At 39.3% G+C, this 8061-nt stretch overlaps 1 non-coding gene across 1 annotated transcript; it reads left to right on the top strand.

The window, feature by feature from the left end:
• Positions 1 to 1671: 1671 nt before the first annotated feature.
• Positions 1672 to 1797, top strand: LOC142441604 (small nucleolar RNA SNORA54). Its single transcript, XR_012782970.1, has one exon. It is a non-coding gene; the product is annotated as a small nucleolar RNA SNORA54 (small nucleolar RNA).
• The last annotated feature ends 6264 nt before the right edge of the window (positions 1798 to 8061 follow it).

Raw genomic sequence — 8061 nt, 5'->3', positions numbered from 1 at the left:
AGGCTTTCCCCAACCTCTGGTTATTCTGCAGAGGGTAGAGCTCTCCCAGCTGGTTGGAGGGCAGGCGTAAATGCCCTAGGCTAAGGGGAGTGGCCTTTGATCATATATTTAACATCTCTCAGTACATTAAAGCCAAAATAGATAACTCTTCAGAAACAGTAACAGGAGTAATGGTTTCCTGGGGTTCTAGGAAGACAGGGGTGGGGAAGTGGGGACTAGGGAGCTGATAGCATTGATGACTCTATAACCCCACTCAATGGGATCAAACAACAGGATTGTATGAGAATGGATATTATCAGATCATGTAAGATATGGCAATCAAAAAACCCCTATTATATGGGGCGGAGGTGGTGGGAATAATAAAAAGGGTTCCCAGGGGATGGGATGGAGGAGGGGTATAAAGGAGAGCCAATATCAGGGAGTTCAAGAACAAAGCAAATGTATTGAAGGTGATTGTGGTAGCAATTGTACAATACTGCTTGATGGGATTGAACTATGTGTTGTTATGATACCTGTAAGAGTTCCCAATAAAATGATTAAAAATTAAAAAACAAATTCTATGTGCTCAGTAAACCAGTAAATCATCATCACAATGAAAGAAATAATAATTCCTTAGTTAATAGTTTATTAGACTTACCAGAAAGGAGACATTATTTCTTCTGAGTAGGAGCTGTTGTGCTTCCTTGCAGAATAGTGACAATTCAATGAAATGCTTATTTTTTAATAAACTTTGTGGACTAGAGGATATCGGTCTATGAATATTGATATTCTGCCTTTTTCCCAGAGGAATCACAGGCTTTACTTTAGCTTTCACACCAATGAATTTTTTAAATAGAGTTTTAATAAAACATTAAAATTTAGAGTATAATTGTCATAATAGCTGTTTTTTAATCAATTTTATAGCAGTGAGTGTGAAAATTTAATAATGGAAACACTGGAAAAATAAAACATTCAAAACTATTTTTAATAAAACATTTTTGAACATTTAAAAAGCTAGAAATCTGGAGTCTCCAAAGTAACCAGCTACATATCTAGTTTATCTCCCCTTTCTAAGTCCTTCATCCTAGTACTTTATGTTTATTTATTGAGTTCCTTTCTTTACCACATCTAAATTATGATAATGAAAAAGGTTAGGATGAAGGAAATAGGAAGAATTAAGAAATGAGGGAAATAGGAAATTAGACCAAAATTTACCAGGACAGAAAATTTCATGTGGCTAGCAAACTCAGGGCATGCCTTCAGTGTGATGAGCAAAATGACATAAATCCTGAGACGTTGATCACAAGAACACTCCCTTGCCCATCACTCTTCTGTTACTTTTAATGAGTGCACTCCAGTTGGCAATCTCAGCCCTCTCCCACAATTATGAATTTTAATTATATTCGTGTTTTTTTCAAGATTTCCTTTAAAAAAAATAAAGAACTCTTGGCTGACTGCCAAAGGCATTCACTATCTTAACTTCAAAGCACAAATTTAAAAACCTATATTATCCTTTATATCCTGTGTCCAGTTACAAGTAATTGCAGATGTGCAAAACTATTCCTTTAGAACTAATGTTATAGGGCAGGAAATATATGTTCCTCTACTAAACTGTAAGTATCTTGAGTTCAAGGATAATTTTAATTATCTATGCAATATTTTCAGTCAGCACAGTATAGAAATAACTAAATAATGCACTATTCGTAACCTGTTACCAGATTTACTGCTGACGGGTTCCATTCCAGTGCTACAGAAACTCCCAGAATAATATAAGACTGACAAAGCTTGTCTTTCTGATTTTATATTTGGGAGAGAAGGAGGTGGGGAGAAATCAATAAATACTTGTTGTATACAATTAATTAACTATATACCCCTGTCGCTAGGAATTTTGCAATTGTCAAATGTCCCCACACTGCTTTAAAAAAATAATAAATGATGCGTACCTTCTGTAATTAGAGAAAATGTCAATAGTTTTACTGTAAAAAAATGAGAAGTGTATCTTGGTCACTGTGATGAAAAACAGCACACAGCAATCATGTGCTTTGGATGTAACTCTATGCATTGTATAAGAAGACTCTTTTGGCTACGAACTTAACTCAAATCATTCTAAAACACATTGACCATTAGCAGTACCTTAAGTGTACTCTTTCCAATTATGTACTTGTAAGGAGTTCTCATCTTAAAGGGCTTATGCAGAAAATATTCACAGCCAATTTTTAGATTTAATCAGTTATTTAAACATGCGTATATTTAAAAGGTAGCTATGAGAAGTTAAATAAGATAGGCTTTGAATTTGTATAAACAAAATACTCTAGCACTTGAATGAACTGTTTATTTATATAGGACATATATACAAGCATTCTTTCAAAGAAATGGTATAGTTCTTCCTATCCTAACTAATATCAGCAGTATGTTCCAATGGCAATCAAAGTTTCCCAGCTTTTAAGGAGGAATAAGAACACCAATATTTTAAGAAAGCCACCCTCTTATTAAATAATTTTCTATTCCATTTTACCAAACTTTGACCATCGTTTTCTGTTATTCAATGAAGAAGAATTAAAATATTTGGGGTAAATGTCACCCATTAGAGAAATAAGTGATTTTACAAATTATTTCAGTGGAAATCTTGTGGAGAGAAAGAGAAGGGATGCAGCATGGGGGTGGGGCTGGTAGTGCTCGCTTTCCGGAATCAAGATTATAAATTTCAAGTGGAGATTGGGAAAACCTGTGTTACAAGTAACTAGCACAAAGCTAAAAACACACAAAGCAAAAACACACCGAAAAATCAGGCAGGGTATTTCTGGCAGAAACAGCACAAAGAGAAATGTCTCCTCAAAGTCAGTCAGAAATAGTTTCATTTAATATTCAAGTGTGCATATGACTATGTTAACATATTCCAGACATTAAGAAAACAAGGTGAAGGGAATAAGATAAAAAAACTCAGCAGGGTCTGGGAACCGCCAGAAATATTTATAAATAAGGTCAAGCATAGAATGTATATGGAGTACTATATTTATAAGGAAATACCGTAGTCTGGCGACCATTAGCAACAATTACTCAGGATAAGGAACTAATTGCCATGTTTCCTATGCCTTGAATCCAACACTGGCCAGTGGTCCTAAGGAACGGGAAATGCTAGCTATCTCTTAAAATCAGTGCTAAAAACAAGCATAAAATTCTATTTTGGAACAACAGAAATGGAAAGAAAAAGATGTTGTATTTTTTTGGAAGCTGTATGCAACTTTGGCCAATCTACTAAAGACAACCATAAAAGGCTCAAGCAGATATAGACAAGGTCAACTATAAAGAGGGGATAACAATAAAGTTAGATTTGCTGTTATGTGGAAACAATAAAACCAGATTATCTAATGGATATGGGTGTATGATAAAACTGCAAAATAACTAGAATCTTTAAGGAAGTCATATGAGAGGATAAGAACCAACACAGGCAGAGCACCTGGTCTACGGACTATGCCTGTGCAATGCTTAAAACACACAGAAAAAACACTGGTGGCCCAGTCAGTTAAGTGATAAGCTGAAAGGTTCTCAGTTCAAATCTACCAGCTGCTCCTCAGGAGGTAAGATCATCAGTTTCCATAAAGGTTATACTCTTGGAAACCCTGTGGAGCATTTCGACTCGGCTTTACAGGGTCACTGTGAGTCAGAATTAACCCCACAGCAAGTAGAAGTGGACTTTTGTGCTTAGTTGCTGTCAAAGAAGTGGCAACATCCTATGTAACAGAATCAAATACGGCCCAGCCCACAGCTTCATCTCCATCATTAGCACTGAGTCTACTGATGCGCCTCGGGTGTAGATCTGTCTCCTGGAGGGTTTCCCATGCTGCCACTGATTTCCCACGTCCCTCGGTGTGATGCCCTCTTCTAGTAAATGCCCTTTTCTAGTAAAACATTATGTCCAACGCAAGCAAGTTAGAGAAGGCTCTGTTGTGATCCTTGTTTCCACTGTCTCAATTTGGGGATTAGATGGTCAAGTCTTTCTTCCTGGTTTGCCTTAATCTGAAAGCTCTACTGAAACCTGTCTACCCCGTGTGACACTACTGATATATGAAATACTAGTTGGCATAGTTTCCAGCAGAGCAAACCAAGTGACAGACAGATGCTGCTGTAGTGTGATAGAACTTACTTTTTTCAAAAGTAACAAATACTGAAATAATTTTAAAATACAAAAATTTTACGTAGGTGTGTGTATGTTGGCATCCTCATAGGTGGTTAGGGAATCAGTGGACTTTGGCCCTTGAGTTACTTTTCTGAGACTCATAAGAAGTATAATAACCAAGTCCTCCCACAATAGTGCTTTGGAGTCTCGGCCAGAGATGGAACCCAGACCTCCATAGAAATGATTCACTTCGTTCATCCAATGTCTGGAAACACATAAAGGAAAAGCATAAAGGGTGTATCTCTTCTCTGGTTAATTGTCTATAAACGTTTTTAAAGTTACTAATAAAAATGCTGAGATATTTATGATGGAAGTTCTTTATTTCCTCATGTATGTCAAAAATGCAGCCAGAATATTTTTTCCCCTGCAGGTCACCTTTCCTCTCAAAACCAAACAGAGTGAAACCTGTCCCGCTTGATTGAGAGCACCCAGAGCCTGCACCCCACTGTTTCATCGTTACTTGATTATGCGATGATTCATCAAGTCCTCATTTCATCCACAGAGCATTATACAAAAAGGAATCACAATGAAATAAACACCACATATAAGTAAGACCAAGGGGGAGAATTTAGAAAGTTATATTGCTGTTTTGCTTCCTGTTGGCCCCCAGGCCTAGCAGTTTGGATATCGGTCAAGAATCACTCACCAATGAGAATGATAAAGAATGTTCAAGAAACATTGGAAGATATTCCGTTCACCTCTGCCTGCTGGCATTCTTCTCTGTCTGCTTATGGTTTTATGACAAAAAAGCTTATTCTAAAACTAGAGGACAGTTTTAGCTATGTGATGGCAATGGGACCACATTAAGTCATCCTCAGATTACTCTATGAAGCAGACAACAGTAATAATTTTGATTGTACCCTGGCATAAGCACAACTTTTAAGCCACTCTTTTATTTATTTTTATTTTTTATAAATTATTTTATTGGGGGTCCTTACAGCACTTATAACAATCCATACATCACAACATAATTCCTTCCAACTCTTCCCATGAAATGATGTGTTTCATGTAATCATCTGTGCTTTTTAGTGCTGCAGAGTACTCCATTGTGTGTATGTGCCAGACTAGGATGTTGATGGTTTGCCTATTTATGTGGGTTGGACATGGGAGGGAAGCTTGGGGAGAAGACAATGGGGCCAATGGCCCCAGAAGGTAGAAGGGGAAGGAGGTGGGGAGAAGGGTGTGGTAAGAGGACGGCATCATGGACAGGGAAACCACTAGAGAAGCTGAACCAGCATCTAGAAGAAGGTACAGATCCTGTAAGAGCAACACCAAGCTAGTGGAGAGGAAGCACTAAGAGGTGGAAGAAGAAGGGGGAAAGGGATGGCAGGGCAGGAGGAGGCAACGGAAACAGAGAAGCTCTAGGAAGCAAAGGCATAGATAGGGAGATTAACAGAGGTGCGCACTTATGCAAATACATTAATCCATAACAATAGTGTATCTGCCTATGTGCATATATTTATAAGGTAATACACTGAAGCTTCAGATGGTCTTTGGGCCTCGGCTCATACCTTCCGTCAATACAAGAACGCTTGGTTCTAAAAAATTAGCATTCTGTGATGTTCAACCCCCCACCTACACACACACACACACACACACACACACACACACACACAATTTCTGAAGACAAAAAGGTGCATAAGTAGATGTGGTGAAGATAGAGGATGGTGTCCGGCTATTAAAAGATATAATGTCTTGGGTCTTCCAACAGTGAAGCAACAAGCCCACATGGAAGAACCACACCAGCCAGTGAGATCGTGAGGTGTCATTAAGACTGGGCAACAGGCATTAGAAGATTCACAACAAACAATAAACAAACAAACAAAAACGCGTTGGTGAGAATGGAGGGGGGTTGGAGCAGAGACCCAAAGCCCATCTATGGACAATGGAACATCCCCCCACAGAGGGATTGTAGGGAGGAGATGAGTCAAACAGGGTGCAGTAGAGCACTAATGGGTCGCGCAATATACCTCTGATCCCTTGAAGCCTCCTCATCCCCCGCTATCATGACCCCAATGCCTATACTTCCCAATTTAGACTAGATGGGAGCATGTACATTGGTATAGGCAAGAGATAAAACTCACAACACATGGAACCCAGAAACAGGAATGCGAACAGAGATACCAAAAGGGTAGGGGGAAGCAGAGGTGGGGGTGGTGGGGAGGGAGGAGGCCACCTATCGCAATGAATGGTACATAACCACACATCCCCATCCAGGTGGAAGAACAATAGAAACCAGAGGGGAAGGGAGACAGTGGTTGGTGTGAGATTTGAAAATAATTAACAGTGTACAATCTAACAAGGGGCCACGAGGGTTGGGGGTGGGGGGTTAGGGAAAAAAAGAGACCCTGATCCCAAGGGCTCAATGGAAAGTAAATGTCTAGAAATGAATGATGGAATATATGTACTAATATATCAGATACAATTGATGTATGGATTGCAACAAGAGTTGTAAGAGCCCCCAATAAATGATTTAAAAAAATCCAAACATCAATTGTATCAAGCACATTTGTACATACTGTATATTTTCATGATCATTTCAAAGCATTTTCTTTCTACTTGAGTCCTTGGTATAGGCTCCTCTTTTTCCCTGCCCTCCCCACCTTCCCATGCTCATGAACCCTTGATAAATTATAAATTATTATTATTTTCATATCGTATGCCATCCACTGTCTCTCAAGTGAAGCATCTGATCATTCTAGAGGCAAGAATCTAGGCCTGCAACTGCTACCAGTAGGAAGCCCATGCCTGTGGAACTTTGGCTATAGCTGGGTCTGTCAGAAGAAAAAGAGCTATGGGGAAACAGAATCTCCAGAGGGAATCATGGTTCAAAAGGGAACTCCATGTTATCTAACATAGTGCAGTCAACTCCATGATGAGAACTTTTGTGAAGCTCCCAAAAAGCTAAGGGGAGAATAAACCTCCTTTATCTGGTCACATCCTTGATAAAATTGAGGGAGATCGCATTCAGGGTGTGGCCTACTTTCAGTATAAATTGACACTCTGTGGAAACTATCTCACTTCTACTACTGGATATGGATCCTGCATCTGGGTTTTTTACCTGTTTATATCACTCGCCAATTCCAGGACTCATCAGCAGACTGCCAGCCTTGGATTTACTTAGCTGACTTCACATTTATTCCATTTGGCAACTTCCAGCACGTGGTTTCTTTGCTTCCTGCTATCAGCCCCTACAGCAAACGGAGCTGGAAGGCATCAGCTTACATCTGATTCATGGATTCGAACCAGAGCAGACTCACCGCCTTTCCAACTGTGTAAGCCACCCCTTGATGTAAATGTCTTTCTATATATACACACACATACCTGAGTCACTGGTTTTGCTTCTGCAGAGAACTCAGACTGCAACAACAACAAATTCAACACTATCCAGCCAGTCCCATGCCATCCTCATAATTGTTGTGTTTGAACCCATTGTTGCAGTCACAGTATCAATTCACCTCATTAAGAGCCTTCTCCCTTTTCACCCCCCGCCTACTTTACCAAAGAAAATATATATTTTTCAGGAATTGATCTCTCTTGATATCTTATCTAAAGTATGAAGGAAAAATGTCTTGCCATCTTTGATTCTAATGAGCATTCTGGCTCCACGTCTTCCAAGACAAAGTTATTTGTTCTTTTGAAAATCGACACTTTCACTGTTCTTCACCAGCATCATAAGTCAAACTTAACGGTTCGTTTTGGAGCTGCCCAGAGAAGCTGTACTACTTGTGTGGGCTTGCACACCTGAGAGTCCTCATTCCCGCCCCTCAGGAACTCCTAACCTACAAGTCAGCTTTCTGTCTCTGGCCCCTAAATAAATGTTGTCAGTCACACATAAAGAAAGTGTTTCCTGTTCACCATATCATTCAGCTGAAAGTCCTACAACAGAAGTAGATGTACATTCA

The sequence above is a fragment of the Tenrec ecaudatus genome, chromosome 2 (assembly GCF_050624435.1).
Source record: "Tenrec ecaudatus isolate mTenEca1 chromosome 2, mTenEca1.hap1, whole genome shotgun sequence".
Lineage (NCBI taxonomy): Eukaryota > Metazoa > Chordata > Mammalia > Afrosoricida > Tenrecidae > Tenrec > Tenrec ecaudatus.
Note: the sequence above shows the minus strand (reverse complement) of the source record. Positions and strands in the feature narration are given on the sequence as shown.